Source organism: Cyprinus carpio, chromosome A6 (genome assembly GCF_018340385.1).
Source record: "Cyprinus carpio isolate SPL01 chromosome A6, ASM1834038v1, whole genome shotgun sequence".
Classification (NCBI taxonomy): Eukaryota; Metazoa; Chordata; class Actinopteri; order Cypriniformes; family Cyprinidae; genus Cyprinus; species Cyprinus carpio.
Window position 1 is genome coordinate 31,647,234 of NC_056577.1, and position 22,187 is coordinate 31,669,420.

The 22,187-nt window shown below is 38.3% G+C and overlaps 1 protein-coding gene across 2 annotated transcripts in view; it reads right to left on the reverse strand.

Annotated features, from left to right (window-relative positions):
* The window catches only part of LOC109051577 (protein phosphatase 1 regulatory inhibitor subunit 16B-like), a 41,148-nt gene extending 31,618 nt beyond the window's left edge, over positions 1 to 9,530 (reverse strand). The window contains exon 1 of one of the 2 annotated variants that reach the window (XM_042759041.1): positions 9,310 to 9,530. The gene's annotated coding sequence lies outside the window, so the exon portion shown is untranslated. Of the gene's footprint in view, positions 1 to 9,024; positions 9,244 to 9,309 lie in introns of those variants that run through there. The other variant, XM_042759042.1, reaches the window with a different exon arrangement.
* Between the last annotated feature and the right edge of the window lie 12,657 nt (positions 9,531 to 22,187).

Below are 22,187 nucleotides of genomic sequence, written 5' to 3' on the forward strand. Positions count from 1 at the left end.
AATAGACGGCAAACACACAGGACGATGGGATACAGTCAGATGTGTATGGGACACTCGTGAAGGTCAGCGGTGTTGGGTTAGGTCAGGTTAACTCCTGATGGGTCAACAGTGCTGATCTGTTCAGAGCCAGCGGATACTTTCAGGCTGTTTTCAGCACTTAACAACATTACAAGAGCCGCGAGCGGCCGCTGATCTAATAAGAAGAGTAGGAATTACATTACCTGATGTTACACACACACACACACACACACACTCCTGAGGGAAACTGGAGAAGAGCAGAGATAAGACAGACTCCTTCAACACACACACCGCATGTCAAACACAACCACATCCTCACAAATCTAATGATATAACATTAATGATGATTGACAATAAACATGTGTTTCTACAAAGAAGACTCAACGCTGTGAATGTGAAATGTGAAATAATTGCAATGCTCAGGCAAACATAGAAAGATTAGTCGCTGTAGAAGTTGAATATTTTAATCCTTGCCAACGCAAATGCAACAACATCTGAAAAAAAACGTCAGCATGTTTTAAAGAAGAGTGCATTGATTAAGGGCTGGAAATAACTCATTTTACAGTTACACACAGGTGTAGTGTACAAACTCTATCACGTGGGATGTTTTAGATTTAAAAAAAAAAAACTAAATTGTAAATGTAGAATGTAAAAGAATTCATTATATTATTATTACATCATAATATATTATATTATATAAGTCTAATAAACGATAGACCTCAAAAAGAAAATTTGTAAGAAATAATTGCTTAATTTTTTCAAATTATATCATATTATATATTATATTATATTATATAAGCCTAATAAATAATTGACATCAAAAAGAGAATTTGTAAGCAATAACTGCTTAATTTTTTTTATTTTTTTTTTTATTTTATTTTATATTATTTTTTATTAGCCTAATAAATAATTGAAATAGAATTTGTTTTGTATGAATTCTTTTTATATAATATATTATATTATCATAAAGAATTGAACTGAAATTGAACTGAGATATTTTTAATAGAATTTCTTAAGTATCACACCACGGTAAAAATGTTTTCTCACGTGACCTAAAATGTGCATTATTTAATTATATCAAGGGTCAAACCAATTATAAATAGCACATTAAAGTTAAAAGTAACACTTTTTTGTACATCTCTGATATAAAGAATGTTTTTGCTCAGGTGACTGAAATGTCCACCCAATACAGAACTTGCATTTAATATCCAACAACAAATAATTGTGCAATATTTGAATCCAGATCATTGCACTCACACGCCGTCTATCTGTGCATCTATCGCTCCATCAGAGACTCACGTTCTGTCAGAACGAGGCTTTGTGCAAACACTGACAGATAAGAAGAATACTACTGTTACACACCGAGGAAAATGCATCTCAAATGCATTAAACATGCATCTAAAAGGAGGCCAAACCCCTTTATTATGTTGTTATTTTTCAGATGCATTCGCAACAAAGTACATCAATACAAACGGTGCCGTCTCATCTCATATCTTGTTTGAAAATATATAAATGCATCTTATAAAGTCACTAAATTTCTTCTGTTTTACTCGTGCCGAGCGCGACAGATTCATGTTCACGCCAGCTGGATTTAAACTTAGTTTGACCTCTGACCTCTTCACAGCACATGTGACCCTGAGCTCCTCTCTCTCTCTCTCTCACACACACACACACACACACACACACACACACACACGAGCGGTGTGTGAGGGGAAAATGTGGTTAACAACACATCATTAAATAAACCCAGACAGAGTGATCAGGTCAGAAAACCACCATAAACCGGTTTACTCTGTGCTCCTGATCATGCATTCTGCTTAATAGCAATAACCGACCTGAAACACTGACTGGAGTTAAAATAACTATAAAAGCAGACAGAGATGGTTTCTGCTGAATCAGTGTAATTCTCCAGTCAGTCTGATGGATGAGTATTTCTAAAGAGTTAAAGATTTCTGCATGCGATGACAGTTTCAGCTACAAGTCGTCGATAACTAGGACGAGAAATCCAGCCTGAATACATCAACCTTCAAGGACCTCAGAGAGCGCATGCTCAGGCTGTTTCTGGGTCAGTGTCTCCCAGTTATCAGCCCAAACCAGGCCAGCATACCTGTGACAGGTGAAACAGACTTAACCAATCACTCTAATCATCTGCATTGATAAACAGAGACACACGGCTGCAGCTGATGGACTTTATTTATGAATAATACAAGCAGTTAAAACATCAGTCATCACATCAGCTTCAGATTTCATGACGTAACGAGTATTTACTGAACCAAAAACAGAAGCATGACCGCACAAACTAATGGTGCTGCACAGATTTTGTTCATAATTTGCTTATCTGTTGATGATAGTGACAAGAAATTGTGAAAAATTTCTATTCTGTAAAATATGTCTGCAAAATATTTTTATATTTTTTGTCCACCTGAATTATTTATTATTTACAGGTCACAGTTTTATGACTTTGCTTCATTAGACACTTAAAAAAAAAAAAAAAAATTATAAAAAGAGTTTTCTTTTCATTATGGTGAATAGTTAAAAATGTAACATTTCAATACTTTAATGACACATTCACATGTTCACAGATCTCTGATGTCAGCTAACAGTGACCTGCGGGTCAAGAAATTAAATATTATTTAATTAAATAAAATATTTCAGAGTTTTATTCAGTAAGTGTTTTTACTTTAAAAATTATTTATTTATTTTAATTTAATTATTTATTTTATTTAATTATTATTTATTTTAATTGTACTTTTTAAAAAAATATTTTTTATTCAATTATTAGCTTTTCATCAACTCACAAATCCCAGATTTTAATAAATTATTAAAACAAATTCTACTAAAAAACTGAAATGGAAAATAGTATTTACGGGATTCAAAAGGCCCTAGCTGACAAACTGTGACAAAAGCCAAACCAAATATGAAACCACGTCCAAACTAAACCACGTCACACCAGCGGCGTTCCTGCTTTAAACCAAATGAAGCTCTGAGTCCTTCATAGCTGCATGGAAAAGCTCTGTGGAACGGGAAAGGCTTGTGTGTTTGTTTGGTCTATTTCAGGCCATTGTGACCGCAGCAGTACATCACACACACTGACATCATTTGAGAAAAAGATTGGGCTTTAATTTTTGAGAGATGTGACCACGCCAAACCCTCCACAGACTGACTATTGTTTCTGCCGTCTGCCACGTAATACACAGCCCGACATCCACCGGCTCTGAATATAAATCAACAAGCAATAAAACATTTAATACAAACCTGAGCTCATGACATAACCCTGAACCATGAATTATGATTATGTAAAGATGAAGTCTGCATGTTAATAATTATAATAATACAGTTCATAAAAAAATTTGTCCATGTTTTAATTTAACCAGTAAACCTGTTGTACAGCACTGTTTGCCAGTGAATTAAAGGCATTGTTCAAATGTAACATTGCTACATTTTTAAATATTAAACTGTTTGATTGAACGTTTTATGCATTCATTTGATTTATCCAAAGCGACTTATATTACACTCAAAGGAAACTTCTTATCAGTTCATGCATTTCCCGGGAATCAAACCCTAGCAAGAACCCAGAACCCCCTAGCAACACCTGAGCAACAACCCTGAACTTCTTAGCAACAACCATAAACTCTCTAGCAACAACCCAGAACTCCCTAGCAACACCCAAACAACAACCCTGAACTTCCTAGCAACAACCTCAAACTCCCTAGCAACACCAGAGCAACAACCCTGCACTTCTTAGCAACAACAACACACTCTCTAGCAGCACTGTAGCAACAACCCAGAACTCCCTAGCAACATCCAAGCAACGACCCCGAACTTCTTAGCAACAACGGGCAACAACCTGAAACTCCCTAGCAACAACCCAGAACTCCCGAGCAACAACCCAGAACCCCCTAGCAACACCTGAGCAACAACCCTGAACTCCCTTGCAACACCATAGCAACACCCTCAAACTCCCTAGCAACATCAGAGCAACAACCCAGAACCCCCTAGCAACACCTGAGCAACAACCCTGAACTCCCTAGCAACACCATAGCAACACCCTCAAACTCCCTAGCAACACCAGAGCAACAACCTCAAACTCCCTAGCAACACCAGAGCAACAACCTCAAACTCCCTAGCAACACCAGAGCAACAACCCAGAACCCCCCTAGCAACACCAGAGCAACAACCCAGAACCCCCCTAGCAACACCTGAGCAACAACCCTGAACTCCCTAGCAACACCTGAGCAACAACCCTGAACTCCCTAGCAACACCTGAGCAACAGAATTAAAAATAAAATAAAAACATTTCATAGGTCAATAATATTGTTATTTTTAATAAATTACTACATTATCAATTGATTAGACATCCTGTTTGATTATTTAAATTTAATTAAACCATTCAAATGGACTCCAGACAAAAACAGAAGACAGGTTTTGGGAAAAATAAACCAGATTTCACAAGGCTCATCAACACATTTCCACAGGTGTCTCCGTCACACTCCAGCGCTTCCTTATTGCTGCTCAATTCACATTTCCTGCCAACTCATCGGAGGCCATCAGTCGAAGCTTTACGACGATTATGTCAGCGTCAGGCACGTGCAGCAGACCTCGCCGTAACCGCTCTGTTATCTCCTCCGCCGCTCTTATAAATGCCACATTAATTTGAAGACATGCAGGCGATTCTCTCTACATTTAAAGCTAATTAAAGAACACGAGCGAGAGCAGTCGGCCTCTCGTCTGCTCCTGAAGCGCAGGACGCTGGGAACTAAACAGCTGCTTTTAAAGCTCCTACTTTTAGAGTAATGAGTGCGCCTTCATTAATATTTCACACCGGATGGACGTCTCGACCCAGCAGGGGAACATCCCGGTTTCAAGACTAAAGTGGACAAAAAGCTAAAGCTTCAGAAGGCCGTAAATGAATAAAAATACGGATGCATGCATGCAAATAATGATGCCAGTCTGCAGCAGCCGCAAACATCATGCACATGCATGCAGAACAACACACATCCACCACTGCTGTGCACTGCTCTGCTGACTGTCAAACACACACACACACACACACACACACACACACACACACACTCCTCCGGCCAAGCCGCCTGGTACAGGAAGGTACAAGTAAAGGCTGCAAGAATGAAGCTCTCAAAATATCTGACACCAAACCCCATTCAGCTTAACCCGTGAGGAAATAAACAATCGGGCTGCAGAGAGGAGCTGCGCAGACGTTACTGTGCGCGTCTGAAGAAGAGCAGAAGTGTGAGAGTCCGTTTAACCTCTTCATTGCTAAAGCCACACATGAGATTTACACCATCTCATCGTCAGGATCTTCACACTTACGTGTTTCAACCCTGCACAAAGCAACATCTCACACTTCTCATTTTGAGGGTTAACATGACTTGCCAAGATAGAGTGTTACAACAACCAATCACAAGCTGCTTTAATACCTTATTAAAGTCTCAAAAAGTGTATGCAGATGAGTGTGAGCTTGCAGGGGCGGAGTTTAAGAGCATGAAATGATTGGAGAAATCCTGCATACGTCACCAAAGAGAAGATCATCCATGCATGATATTCTGATTCAACATTAACAGGTTAAAAAATAATTACATGCATGTATGAATCCTCCATAAAATGCATTTAGAAAATATACATTTCATGCCGACTTTATCTATTTGCTTTGCAATGCAGGATGAAGATAATCAAATCATCTAGCTCTGCTAGTCTAACTTTACTTTGATTTCAATGGACTACAACTTTAAAAAGACATGCTTCAGTCAGATTAAATTCAAACCATCAAAGAGCATGTAAACTCGCTTCTTGTAAGATTCACGCAACCCGCTCATCATCAACGCGAGACACTTTTACACTGGTTTACCACATTTGTGAAGGACTTACAGCATAAAGCGACCCGTTGAACTTGCTGAGTTTGTGAAATACCAGCGTGAAGAAAATCATGAACTTAAACCTCATCAGATGTGACTCGCGCGTCCTTATCAGAATTACATACTGAAACTAATGCATCCGTCCTCCATGTTTCTACTGCAATATGAGGGTGGTAGTAAAAATTATGAAGAGCTGAAGCTGTAGCACTTGCACATGTCTCACTTAGACTAGTCAACATGAGGCTCGGTTAGTCTGCATTAGAATCAACGCCAATGTTAATTTTCTCATGAAAATGCAGCAGCAAACTGAGACATGCATGCAATCTGTGGAGCGCTTGTGTGTTTTGGCTTGTGGTCACCCAACAACAATGCAAGGAAAAGTCTTCTACAAAGTCACTTCGGCACCAGCAGCTTCCTCACATACAGTTACCGGCCCGGCCCGTGAAGTCACTTCCTGTACAGGATGTAATGCTGCATCTGACTGGCTGAGAGTCTCATTAATAGCTCTCACTTGGGGCAGAAACTTACGTAAACACACAAACATACACACGGTCTGATGGGTAAAAGTCACAGCAGACTGCGCAACATCAACCACCTCCTACGTCAGACTTTGGTCACGACTAACAGCGCTGTGACATCCATTTGACACATAAAACTGAAAAGCCCTTGTGTTAATTTTGGAAATGTTTGCCTGAAAAAAAAAAAGTGTCTGTCACGGCTCAGCAAAAAGGAAGATTTGAGGGCCGCTTGCTCTTGTAGTTTATTGCAAATGCAACCAATAATCCTCACAAAAATAACAAAATAATCACTAAAGTTTGTGCTGCATTGCAAAAAGCTTTGCTGCAGCGCTGCATCTGTAAACCTGCAGCAGATGCATTCATGCACAAACACACACACACACACACACACACAGTGTTTTAATCTCATCCACCCACGTTAAGCTGTAAAGCACGCTGTAAACAGGTCTGTGCCCAGATTAAACTCACGCTGTAAAGCGGGGTCACTGTTCAACTCATCGTCTGCAGCAAACGCAGCACATGGATCTCGCAGCTGCAGGTGTTTGTGAAAATCCAGAGACGCCGCACTTCTCCGAAAACAGCTTTTGATGTCAATCACCATGTGCGGAGCATATTAATTCATAAAGATGTCATCTGTTTCACCCAGCCTGTTAATATTACATGAGTAACAATCTCATTTCTGCTGCTGGAATTATTCAACAGCACAAACTCACGCACTAACGTCACATCAAAACACAAACCAAATCAACAACATCAGAGGACCATCGTGGGACACAGCTAATATCAAAGCAGGAAACAAACTAAAAGCCTGTTCACACCGGGACAGATATTCAGTGTGATAAATATTTTAATTTGAATGAATGGCTGTCAATGAGTCGACACAAAAATATGCAACAGATTTTTACAAAGAGGGGATCCAACTCGCTGCAAAGAGAACTAGCCAATCAGCAGGAGTTACACTTTTGGTCACATGATCAGAGACACCGCTGTTACATGAAACCACAACTTGGTGGCGCCGTGATTCGTATCTTACTACGCGACATTTAATCTGGATCTTATCTCTGTACTCTTGTATCAAAGTGTTGTTTGATAAATATGTAGGGAATACAAAAATCTCAATTCTGTTTTTATGACGTAAATACTGTTTGACGGACAGTTTGAGATTTTCTTCGTAACAACGTGACGTTACATAGCATTTGTTTGTATGACGTAAATACTGTATTTGAGATTTTCTAAACGTGTTATCTACTGTCAGACATTAAATGTGCATAACCGTTTAGACCATCAACCGGAACGTATTGTAAAAAATTTTTTAGTATTTGGGAAAATCAATTGTTTTTGCGTTGAAATGGAACGAGCCTTTGGTATTATTGTTTAGTGTATCTGTGTGTAACCGTTTTTATGTCCATCAGTTGTTGATTGGATGTTGAGATGTGGGCGTGGCTCTCAAACCCAGAGGCCTGCAGCTGACTGTAAGAAAGGGGCGGAGTTTAAATAGACAAATGATTGGCAGCCATCACCAGAGAGAATGTAATTTCACAGAAAACTACAATATAAGAAAGCACAAATTAAAAATATGCACTGATGAATTGTTCACAATTAATAGTTATATAATATGTAATGATGAATTGTTTATAAAATATGCATTGATTGATTGTTTGTTCACAATAACATCGGGCATTAAGAAAATAGAGTGAATTTATATTCCATGCTGACTTCTGCAGCAGTAGATAGAATGCTTCTGTCTGATGGGTGTGAGTGTTGTGGAGATGTCAGACAGAACAGAACCTGAACACTTCATAAAGCCTTTAAAGGTGGCAAAAGCGCTCACTAATACACCTGATCAAAGCTCAAATACCACTGAAGCCTTGCTGTTTGAAGAACAGCGCTGTATAATTCTGAGCAGACGTCTCGATTTAAAAACAGGAACATTCTTGAGGAGGTTATCTGTCTGACAGGCATGTCAATATTAAAGAAGTCAAATAACACAAAATAACCTAAAACCGTTATCTGTATGAGTTTATTCAGAGGAAAGGGAACTGGAGCTCACGCAAATGATAAACGCACTTTGTTCTAATGAAGATTTGTTTGGATGTCAAGGAGATTTTATCTGGGAAATAATAAATTTTAGCCGAGTTGAAAAAAATCAAGTCTCTTTCACATAAAAATTAAAAAAAAGTACCACAGTTTAGCTCATTTACCCTGGTAAAACCAAGGTATTCTTTGTAAATATCATTAACATAGTAATTCATATCACACCAAAATACCACGGTATTACCACCTGACACCACTGAGACTCTACTTTTTACTTTGTTTACATTCCACAGATGTTTCATAAGGTAACTAAACACAGCATGTGGGTAAAATATCGATAAAAATAACAAACCGTTAAAGTAACGAACGTTACTGATATACGTTACAATTCCAAACACCAGAAACAAGACCACGTTAGTATTATTAACAACACAATTAGTATCGGCAACTAAAGTTAAACAAATATGATGATAACTACGGTTCGACGCTTTGATTCAAAATATCGTCGCGCGTTGGCGCGTCGCGTCCTGAGCAAATAACGGTCCCGCGTTGGCTTTATTGATTAATCACAGATCGATACTCACACATTCAGACAACATCACCCTGACTGAGACCAGCAACTCAACTGAAACACGCACAGAAACAGAAACACGGCTATTTTGTAGAGAGCACGCGAGCAAACCGAGCCGTTTAACGGACGCAAGCGTTCACAAAGTTGCCGAGGAGCGCGAGGAGGCGGCTGGAGCGACCTCCCTTTCCTCCCCGAGCTCCCGCGAGGCGACAAGCACGCGCGGCGTTCTCTCCAACGGCTTTCGCGGGGAAACGAGTTCCAGCGGCAGAATCCGCGGTGACGTGTGCGGGCTACTTACCGCGCGCGCGAAAAGCCGTTGTAATCCAAATGTTAATCGCGGGAAAGTGCGCTGATGTGCTGCGCGTGAAGTGAAGGACGCTGGAGAGCTCGAGCTCCGGTCTGAAGTCACTCCTCCCGGGCGGGGCCAGACAGACATCCTCCAGGAAATCACTCTCATCTTCTTCACATGTCTGTCTGCTGCTGCTGCTGCTGGTAAACGCTTTCCACTTATTATATCATACTGAAGAAGTAGCGATGTACTTGTAACGGCGATGACGAACATCACCCGACCGATGTCGGCCTATAACCAGCAAATCACCACACTGACAAAAATACCACGGTACAACCTTGATCATGTTTTGTTTTTTAAGGAACTGATATGAAATTGTACAAAAATAGTCAGGAAAACTGAAGAGCATCGACGTTAAACTAGCCTTAACTAGTTAAAATAAAAATAAAAATAACATAAGAAAAAGATAATAATAATTAATGTTATATACATGAGTATTACATGAATTTTGTGTGGTTTCTGTGTTTTTTTTGTTTTTAAGCTAAGCTGAGAAACATTATCAGGTGTTTTGTTCATTTACGGATTATTTTTAGTGCTTCATAACACAAACTAAAGAACACAAGCAGATGCAGACTTAAAGGATTGAGAAGGCAATGGTTATAAATTAAAGATAAAATATTTATTAAATTCTTTAAAGATGAAATAGCTTGGCTGTGTATTGCTATATTTATATTTCAAAAACACTAAGTAATGGCTCTTGCTGACTGAGTTTACTACAATGAATGTGAAATTCAACAAGCAACATTAAAAAGATAAAAAATCAAGTACTCATTTTTGGTTTCTAAGTGTATAAACCATTCAACAAGCGAATTATGGTTTATAAACTTATAAAAATTTATACAGGATAAAATCACAAAAAAGGGAAGCGCAGTTTCACTTGAAGCACCAAAAACAAACAAACAAACAGCTTGTGTCTATATCTAATTTAACTCTTGTTAAAGTGCTTTGGCTGGGTACAATCTATGTGATAATTTTTCTAAAAAGTTTTATTGTATAACCATTCATTTTCTGACTTATATTTTGCGTAATTTATGTGATTGTTTTCATTGTTAATAGCGCTGGGAAACAATTATAACAAAGAAAATAAGAAAAGCATAAAGAACATTGGAATTTAAAATTGCAATGTCAGTAGAGTGAAGGAAATTGAAATTTTCATTAAGGGGCATCTGCACCATTGATTTCCCTGATGTATTATGACATTTTAATATGCACCTTTTTAAATAATGCAGAACAAAAACAATGATAAAGAAGTAGAAGAAATAGACAGGAACAGGAAGCTGCAAGAACTGTACAGTGACAGAAAGGATCTTCTCCATTAAAGGCAACACCTGCCATCCTAAACTGATTTCATAAGCACTGATGAAGCTTTATTGAACATCATTTTGCAATGCACGGATAGTCTGTTTATAAACAGGCGTGAGACCAGTGTTTATCCAAATGAAACAGATGCAAGAGGGAAAACAGCATTTGATATTCTACTGGTCTCGCCGCGTATCCCTAATAACTAGGTCAGCACTGAGTGTGTGTGTGTGTGTGTGTGTGGCCTCTTAAGATGGTGAGTACAGCTCTCTTCAATCTGTGCATATTTGATAAGCATCATCATCATCTTCCGTCTCCTTCTCTTTCTGCTTTATAATGTGTGTGTCACAGACAGACGGTTTCCCCGCAGGGAGAGAGAGAGACATTAGTGAAGAAATGACTGTGATTATGGGATGCATATTTCAAACATGCATAGTCTGGCAAGAGGTGTGTTCATGTTTGCAGCATCATTTCTGATACAGTCGTCCACCCTCGTTTGTCTGCTTCCAGTGTGTTATTTCTGGGACAGGTGTGAAATCTCAGCCTGCTGCTGAAACTAGAAACACACATGAATGGTGCCTCATGTAATGTTGCTGCAGGCGCTGCAAATCATCCCGTCTCCTGCGTGTCTAACAGTTTCTTTGCTGCGTATCGATTGGTTCTGCAGCTGAACAGGCTCGTAAGGGTCCAAACGGGCTCTTCATCAAAGCGACCCATCGAGACCTTCAGCATGTCAGCGTGTCTTAAATCATGTCCATCTGCTTAAGCACCCTCCAGACAATCCATTACACATCGATTAGAGCCACACGGATCGCAATTAGGCGCGTGCTTGTATTGTACTAGTGCTGAAAGTAAATTGAGTTATGTCTGCACTTAAGTATTGCACATCATAAACTACACTAAAAGCTTCCTCGGTCATCATCTCAGCCTGATATCTGCTTGAAACACAGTAATCTTTCTATTTGTCTTGGAGTGCCACAACAACATGAACTGGACTTCGTCTTGACACAAGCTCTTTGTCAGGTCAGCTCAGCCGCCAGACAGATGAGAATATGAATAGTTAAAGATGAGTTGTAAGTTTTAAAGCTCCTTCCGCAGCTGTCATGAGCTCCTCAGAAACGCTCTCGGTTTCTGTCTGTCAGACTTCACGCAACTCTGAGCAGGTGCAGTCAGACCCAGCAGTGGGAATCTCTCATGAATAAACCACACTGCGTCAACACAACACACACTCGACCACAGCGCTCTACTGTAGTCTTCATTCAAGATGCTTAATCCATAATCTCATAATGCTCATTAGATTTTATAAGCACAGCTATCAGCTCTCTTCAGACAGCTACTGTACACCCGTGACCATGTCTGCGTAGTTAGTCGTGTTTACTAAGACCTTAGCAGCCACTCTATAAACACATTTTAATTTGCAATTAAGCTGACGTTTTCATTCAAAAAGACTTGCATTGCATTCAAAGTAAATGTTTTATGAGCTTATGCATTTCCTGTGAATCAAACCTGTGTTCTGCTGTTTGAACTACGGGAATGAACACCCTAGCAACAGCCCGGAACTCCTTAGCAACAACCCAGAACTCCTTAAAAACAGCCCAGAACTTCCTGGCTACACCCGAGCAACAACCCAGAACTCCCTGGCGACACCTGAACAACAACACAAAACACCTTAGCAATGGCCTAGCAACAATCCAGAATTCCTTGGTAACACCGTAGCAACAACCCAGAACTCCCTGTTAACAGCCCAAAATTCCCTAGTAATTCCTCGGAACACATTGCCTCACCTCCAGCACTCTGCTGTTAGAGCTACAGGAATGAACACCCTAGCAACAACCCAGAACTTCCTGGCAAATCCCTAGCAAAATTCCAGAACTTCCTAGTTACACCCCAGAATTTCTTAGTAACAACCCATAACTTCCTGACAACACCCTAGCAATGGCCCATATCTCCGTGGCAACACCCTATCAACAGTCCAAAATTCCCTAGTAATTTCTCGGAACACCTTGCCTCACCTCCAACGCTCTGCTGTTAGAGCTACATGAATGAACACCCTAGCAACAACCCAGAATACCTTAGCAACACCCTAGCAACAACCCAGAACTTCCTGGCAAATCCCTAGCAAAATTCCAGAACTTCCTAGTTACACCCCAGAATTTCTTAGTAACAACCCATAACTTCCTGACAACACCCTAGCAATGGCCCATATCTCCATAGCAACACCCTATTAACAGCTTAAAACTCCCTAGCTACTCCTCGGAACACCTTGCCTCACCTCCAACGCTCTGCTGTTAGAGCTACATGAATGAACACCCTAGCAACAACCCAGAATACCTTAGCAACACCCTAGCAACAACCCAGAACTTCCTGGCAAATCCCTAGCAAAATTCTAGAACTTCCTAGTTACACCCCAGAATTTCTTAGCAACAACCCAGAATTTCTTAGCAACAACCCAGAACTCCCTGACAACACCCTAGCAATGGCCCATATCTCCATAGCAACACCCTATTAACAGCTTAAAACTCCCTAGCTACTCCTCGGAACACCTTGCATCACCTCCAATGCTCTGCTGTTAGAGCTACAGGAATGAACACCCTAGCAACAACCCAGAACTCCTTAGCAACACCCTAGCAACAACCCAGAACTTCCTGGCAAATCTCTAGCAACAACACAGAACTCCTTAGCAACACCCTAGCAACAACCAGGAACTCCCTGGCAACACCATAGCAACCCCTCAGAACACCTAAACTACGGTAAAGTAAATATAATGGCAGGTTTTGTTGAGAAAATGTCCAGTTGTAGTTTATATATTGAGCTTCACAAACATTTTGACACTTTGAGTGAGGTGAGAGGAGCAGATAATAAAACAAAACAGCCTCTAACATTCATGTTTTACAAAGAACAGTTGCCTGTGTTGAGCAGCAGGGACTGTTGGTGATAAAGCACTGCCAGTGTACAGTAGCTGGTCATACGGTTTATTTTGTCAGTATTGACCTTGAAGGACCTCACGAAAGTGCCGGAGCCGTCTGTCACTCACACCACTGTTCCTCTGATCATCATCAGAACCTTCTCCTGTCTCCAGAAGCACAGTTACTGATGTCAGTCAGTCAGAACACAAACCATGAATCAGTCCATTACTGCGGTCAGACACACTAATCAATGACTCTCAGTGACCTCCTCATTAGGAACGCTCAGGACATTTACATATTAATGAATGATTAATGTTCAGAGTCATGTGTGGTTTGACTTCTTGAAGAGAGGAACTGTGACGTTTAGGCTATTTATAATATATAGTGCCTGAATGCGAAGCAAAATTGAACAGAATTCCTACATTAATTTGAATCATCGTGTATTAGACTACAATGAAACACAGGTTTTTTCTTTCAAACATCACTTGTGAATTGATTTTCTGTCTTGTTTCATGCGCTCCACTTCCCTGAACTCATCCTGATGTAGTTTACTGAAGCAGAGCCTGACTTTAGAAGCAACAGCGCCACCTAGTGCTTCATCTCTATTACTACCACACATACAACCAGATATATATATATATGTGTGTGTGTGTGTGTGTGTGTGTGTGTGTGTGTGTGTGTGTGTGTGTGTGTGTGTGTGTGTGTGTACAGGTTTTTCTACACTGGTGGGGACTTTAACCTGAGTACACACAGACAATAATAATAATAAATTATATATAGATTTCAAATTATTAATACTATTGTTTATATGAATATATCTGTGTATTACATATTTATTAATATAATAATAATATTATTAGTTACATATTAAATATTATTACTAAATATACATGCAGCCTATATTATATAACAACAACAACATCTACTTTAGATATTATGTTCTTGTGTATATTTTTATATAATAATAGATGTTATTGTTATTATTATTTATGCAGCAGAAATAATTAATTTAGTTTGGCCATCAGCTAATGTAAATGAAGCTTCTGTTCCAGTGGATATTCTGAGTAAAAACACTGAATCACGATTAACAGTAATCCACAGAAAAGATGACGTGAGATTTAGTTGATCTGAATCTCACTGCGATGAACCGAGAAGGAGAAAATAACGAACTGAGCTGATCTTCTCCTCGTTAGAGTGAGCGGATCTTCAGGAAAGAGTGTCTGCGAGTCTTTCTGCAGATGCAGCAGTAAAGTCTGTGAGTTCTGCTTTAAATAACGAGGCTTGTGATGAAGTCACATGACTGAGACCCGCAGAACGAAAGCAGCTCTGTGACTGTACACTGTACACCTGGAGGCTGAAATAAGTGAAACAAATACGAGTTCAACTTAGCTGAGAACTAAAACTACACAAGCTGTGGCTTCACTAAGTGCATATTGTCTTGGTGCATTGACTGATTTGAAGTGTAAACCACAAATGCATTAATTAATAAACAGTCATTCTTAAGAACATCAGGAACCACTCACTGAAGCACCTCTGAACTCCACAGATCTCTGAGACAGAGACACTGCTGATGGATGTTGCTCTTCTAGATTTTGCACCTCAGAGCAAAGTTATTATTGACTAGAAGACACAGAAAGACAAAAGCCAGATTTATCATTTGACCTCTGAACTCACACACAATCATCTGTGCACACGTCACAGAACTTGAGCTTCCTGCAGAAATGGTCTTTAAACAAGTACAATTTAAACAAGAATGAGCAACGTGAACATAATTCATGCAAAAACTACACTGTTGAATATTTCTGATCATGAACAGATCTGGTCTCCATAAACACCAGGCACCTCTTCTCACTCACAAAAACATTTAGACCTACATTTCAAATGTGTATTTATGAATAGCATATAAAATTTCCATGCATTTGGATTACAGTTTTAACAAACTAATACTATCTGATGCATATTTGTCAGCGACACATAAACTAAACATATTTGTTTTATTTCTGTACTCAATACTCACTGTATAATTTTATACATATATATTTTTGTATAATATACATATTTTTAAGATATTTTAAATACTAATAATAATCTGGATTTTTTTTTCATATTTGTCAGTCATACATAAATTATCAGATTTTTGCACTCTAAATAAATAAAAATAATAATAATAATAGTCATGACATGGTTTATTATTAACCCACTGCATTTATTTGATTCTATTTAAATAATCATATTTTCCAAATGCACGTATTCAAATGATGTATGATCAGCAAACATCTGTTCCTTATGAAAACAATTACATTAATTTAAACATTTTAAAATATGGCTAGCCAGCGAACAAAATGTATGTTGTACGAATTAATGTATCAAAATGTTATGGTAACACTTTAAAGTCTTTATATCTAATGCATTATAAACATAGTTTAATGCATTCATTATGTCTTGTAATGCACTGTATAATCTCATGAATAACTGTAACCACAGCTATAATGCATTATAATACTGTTACACCTTTAGAAAGTAAAATGCATTAAAACTCACGACTAACAAACCTTAACTTTGGTTACATTTATTTATGAAAAGATAATAAACACAAAGACTTATCCATTTTTTTGTTTTTTTTTTGTTTTAAAAACATTTTTCATGGTTATGTAAACGTCAAGGGCACAATCCATTTTGCAAACATTATGAGTGTTACATTTGAATATGTTCTGCAATATTAAAAGCAGATAACTTTGAACGAATGTTCTATTAACGTAACTGGAAACAACGCTTGTGTATAACTTTGAGAATGTCCTGAGAATATTCTCCGTCTCACTGTGGAACGAGGGATATTCAGTGAGTTCAAATGCATGAAACTGAAACACTGGATTTATTGATGAGAAATATATAAAGATGGTTATTGTGTATTTAAAACACATTCAGTTTATTACTATTTCTTACCTGTTTCATTGATGTACGGCTGACAAATACACATCACTAAGTTCACTATAGTTTATTTTAAAGCGGTGCAATCCACATGGATGGGAATTTTAGAGACGGAGCTGTTCATGAGACTAGATTATAGATGCAGAAACAGCTGTGTCTCAGAGGAAGGAGTTATTAGGCATTGACATTATCAGCTCACATCATTGATTCCATGATTTAAAAAATCCCTATGTTTCAGTGAAAGAGGAGAGAGTGAGGAAGAGGAGAGTCACATACTGGCTCATCATCATCATCTGATCTCTGATCAACCAGCAGAGGGAACTAAAGAGAGCAAACCCCAAACACAAGCCACTGATGAAGACATTTAAAACCACAAAACATTTCTGTTTTTACAATAATATGACCAAAATATTATAAATGAAGACACAAATGAGATATGCAACTCCTAAAACATTTTTGGAAAGAGGTTTTTTTTTTAGTTACAAAAGAAATAAATAACTAATTAATCTGATTTAAGAATTCTAAACATAAGGCATGTCTATTCAGCGTAATTCATCATCTGGATCACAAGAATAAAAATTCATTTCTGTGCTTTTGCATAAGTGCTCGACCTTCAGAAAGCGCTGTTTGTCCTTCACAGGTCGTCAAAGTAAATATTACACAAACTGTTCAGTCAGGAGAATCTGGAGTTTTGAGGATGTTCTGAAGGATTGCTATAAAAGTTAACCAGGTGTTTTGGGGGGTTGCTAAGGGGTTGCTAGAGTGTTCTGATTGGCTGTTATGAGGTTACACATCACAGAAGCACATTATTGTAGCATACTTTTTTTTTTCATGGAATAAAAACTATGAAAGTCTGAATTAACCTGTGATTCAGTTTGGAAGCAAATGTTGGTTTTTAGTTTTGAATTCCTAAAAGCTAAAGAAAATATTGCCTCAAACATTTTGAATTGTATTGTTTTTTTTTTTGTTTTTTTTAAAGGATCAATATCCATCTCTGTCCAGATTCATTCAGACCAGCAATCATCTTTTCAAATATTTCAGCAGCTCAAATTCTCTTCTCCGTTCATGACGACTAAAATAAACAGACTTCAGCGAGGCGAGAGACGTTTCTCTCTTTCTGGATGGTAACTGGTTGATTGTCGTCAGAATGAAGCTGAAGCAGTGATGAGCTTCTCACAGCAGGACTCTGGGACTCAGATCTTCAGCAGCAGCTCCAGTGGAACTCATCTTCGAAGCGTGTGCTGATGACCCTCGGCCCCAAACACACACGACCGCAGGAGGATTCATTCAGCAGCGGATCTGGGTTTATGTAGAGAATTCCAGCAACTCTCAGAGACGCTCGTACTGCTGACTGAAACCCACACTCATCTTCTTCATCATCATCATCATCCTTGAGTCACAAAGCTACTGTGGCAATGCCACGTTTGTTAGTTTTTGGATGTGCATCACATCAGTACTGTGCTACTGTAGTTAAAGTACAAGCAACTAATGCATAATGTGCCTAAATGTTCTGTTAATTATTCCATATCTGTGATGTTTTTGTTCGACAGAAATTAAGTTGTATTCATCAAGTATGCATTAAATTGATCAAAAGTGACAGCAAAGACGTTAGAATAGATTTCTATTTCAAATAAAATATTTTTTTACTTTCTTTTCATCTGTGAATCCTGAAAAATTAAATGCATCACAGTTTGCACTAAAATATTCATGTTTTCAACATTGATAATAATCAGAAATGTTTCTTGAGCAGCAAATCATCATATTAGAATGATTTCTGAAGATCATGTGACACTGAAGACTGGAGTAATGATGCTGAAAATACAGCTTTGATCAAAGAAATAAATTATATTTTATTAGATATTCACATAGAAAACAGCAGTTTTAAATTGTAATATTATTTCACAAGTTTTACTGTATTTTTGATCAAATTAATGCAGCCTTGGTGAGCAGAAGAGACTTCATTAGAAACATTTAAAAGAAAAATCTAGTTTCTTTCTCCAATGAGCAAGTACATTGGTCAGAAAGTAATTTTGATCCATCTGTTTGATTAATGCTTGTTTTTTTGCGGTTCATTTGTCGTGTTCAGCTGTTTGACTCTTTGAAGCTTCATTAACTGAAAGCTTGTGTAGACGTGACGCTCATAAATCATCTGTTAGTTACGGTTCTTCAGTCTGATTGGTGTTCAGTGGTTACTGTACATTACTCATATCAACCTCTCGTATAAAATCAGCATCACGCTTCCATCCGCGCTGTTGGTCTGAATTTGAGCAAGCCTGCGATCACCTGCAGTCTAAATATAGATCTCATTTACGTCATGATGGAGTCACCGAAACTGTTACAATCCTCAGAAACGAATCCGTTTCTATAGCGACACTCAACTGTTTGCTGCAACTTAATGACAGCAGAGCACCATCACTACATTAACTCACTTGTCTATACATGCCGACACAAGCTCAGTTACAGCAACTCCAGCGTGATGATCAGTGCGTCAGCCAATCAGAATGAAGAACGCAGTGCTGTGCATGAATATGCAAATCATTCCAGTGCAGATCTTCTGACTGTAACTGGATAGACGCAAAAAATAGTGTTTCTCAAATCTGTAATCTTTACTGCATTAATATTAACCAGCATTTAAAGAGTATTTTTACTAATCGCAAAGGTTTTAGGGGCTTATTTCTGTCTCAGTAGCACGAGTGAATCATACTGGTGTTTTTATGACATCATCAGGAAAGAAGTGATCAAAATAAGATCGGGGCCTCGTATATAAATTTATATTCATATATCTGGACACCATTAGTTTATATGAACTAACAATTAAAGCATTTAACCTTAGCATTCATTTGAACATCTATGCTTTCAAAACCGAACGCATTTGTTAATATTAATGAATCTGAGCTAACGTGAGCGTTTCTAATAACTAATGCTACCTAAGATTAATAAGCACCATAACAAATGTGCTGCTCATTGTTAGTTAATGTTAATGCATTAAATATACTTAACTACTAAGACTTTATTAAAGGTTGTTACTATTTCTCTTTGCATTTTAATACAGAATGTTGGAATATTTTAGATTCTGGTGTAAAACATTTGTACACATGCTCTTTGACTGTTTTTCATATCAGCTTTTAGCTTTATAATTCAGATTTTTTTCCATCACTTTTGTCACAGGATGAAATTCATTGAATTTAGGGTCAAATCTGATCATACATGCGCTTTAATAAACGAGAAACATGAATTATGTTTCACTGGACATTGATTCAGATCCGACACAAACTCATCGTTCAACACAAACGGCAGACACTGCAGGAGTCTTTGACTTATCTTTTATATTCTTAAAAACAACCCAAAAATAACAGATTAAATGGAATTTACAGTAGACATTCGCAATCATTGTGCACTTTTAAATACCTCAGATACTTTCTGCACAGCCGTCAACAGAAAAACGCAAACACAACGAGAAGGCGAAGGAGCTTCAACTTATCCACAGGAAAAGAATCACTGAATATATAGATTATTTCTTATAATCCGTACATCACTTATATAAATATACTGAACCGAGAAAAGAAGATTCATCTGAGAGAGAGAGAGAGAGAAAATAAACAGCGCGTACAGAAGTCCACAACAGCGTTAAGGCAAAACAGAAAGCAAGAAACGCTAGAAAGTGAAAGAAGAAGAAATCCAAAGTGAACAACGTGAGAGAGAGAGAGAGAGAGAGAGAGAGAGAGAGAGAGAGAGAGAGAGAGAGAGAGAGAGAGAGAGAGAGAGAGAGAGAGAGAGAGAGAGAGAGAGAGAGAGAGGAAGAGTTCATGTTGCTCCAAACCTGCTCGACTTCATTTCTTCTTCTTGGGAAGAACATCGGAGCTTTATTTGCCCATTTAAAGCTGTCCAGAATAAAGTACCTTAAGATGAGCTGTGTTTATATTCCAAATGAGGCTTCTGTAGAAGTCCTACAGACTAGAAAACAGCATTCTGACTACATGACGTCAAACACTGCTGACTCTTAGTCTTTTTTACACTCAGAGAACCATCTTCAAAAACCATTTGTGCTCTGCTTCAATAACATCCAACAGGTTTGGAATGACATGAAGGTGAGTAAATGAAGACAAGATCTGAACTATGCTTTTAAAGGGATAGTTCACCCAAATTAAAAAAAAAACATTTTTCGTCATACCTATATGCATTTCTTTCTTCAAAAGCAGCATGATGTGGAAAACGCTGGCAGGCGTTTGTGGTTCCCATTGACTTCCACTGTATTTCCATATACTGTAAAGTCAATGGGAACCGGTTTGATTGCCAACATTCTTCAAGATATCTTCTGTTATGCTCCACAGAAGACAAAAAAAAAAAAGTCTTACAGGCTTGAAACGACACGAATGCAAGTAAATGAGGACAGAAATGTAACTTTGGGGCACACTATCCCTTTAGTTAGCCACAAAAAAAAAAAAAATCTGTCATTTACTCACATTCATGTCGTTCCACATCGGTGAACGTTTCTTTCTTTTGCAGAAGCATGATATAAAGATCACTGGCCAACAAACATTTCCCATTCCCATTGAATGGAATTCCCTAGAATGGAAGCCTAAGGAAACCAAAACGGTTTGACTTCCATCATTCTCCAAAACATCTTCTTTAATGATCCAGGGAAGAAATTCAGGCATATACTGTAAGTTTTGGAACGATATGAATAGGGCTGTGCAAAAAATCTAATGTGATTTTCATGCGCATCTCCTCAGTAAAGACGCTCCTGTGATTAGTAGTGTATCTCCAGCACGTGGGGGTTGAAGATCAGGGTTGCCAGGTTTTCACAACAAATCCTGCCCAGTTGCTTCTCAAAACTAGTCCAAAACTAGCCCAGTTGCGTTTCCAGGAGGTTCCCCGATAAAAATTGCATCCCGGGGTTAAAATATACGTTTTTTGGCAGGGTTGGCTTGGTAATATTCTCATTTTAGGGACTAAATATCACGTTATTGGTATTGGGGTCGCTTCAACCCGCCAAAAACATGTATTTTTATCACCCGGAACGAAACGCGATTACACTAGTTTTGAGAAGCAATTGGGCAGGTTTTGTTGTGAAAACCTGGCAACCCTGATCTTCAACCCGCACGTGCTGGAGATACACTACTAATCACAGGAGCGTCTTTACTGAGGAGATGCACATGAGAATCACATTCGATTTTTTGCACAGCCCTAGATATGAACGTGAGCTAAAGAAGACATGATCTTAATTTCTGCCCTTTAAAAGGACATCTCATCCAAAAAATGAAAAATCGATGATTTACTCATATTTACGTCATTACACACCTGTGAACGTTTCTTTCTTTTGCAGAAGCATGATATAAAGAACACTGGCCAACAAACATGACTTCCGTAGTATCTCCACAGAATGGAAGTCAATGGAAACCAAAACCGTTTGAAACGACATGAACGAGAGTAAATAATGACAGAATTTTAATTTTGGGGCAAACGATCCCTTAAAAGCGTCAGTTTGTTCAAAAATGTAAAGTGTGCCATTTCTTACCCTCATATGTTGTTCACACCCGTATGAATCCCAGAACACAAAATCATAATGAAATTTTGTCCGTCAGTAAGTTTTGGTACCCATTGACGTCCACAGTATTTTCAAATGAAATTGTTTGTTAACCAACATTCTTCAAAGTATCTGTTTTTCTGTCCCACAGAAGAAAGTAAGTCAGG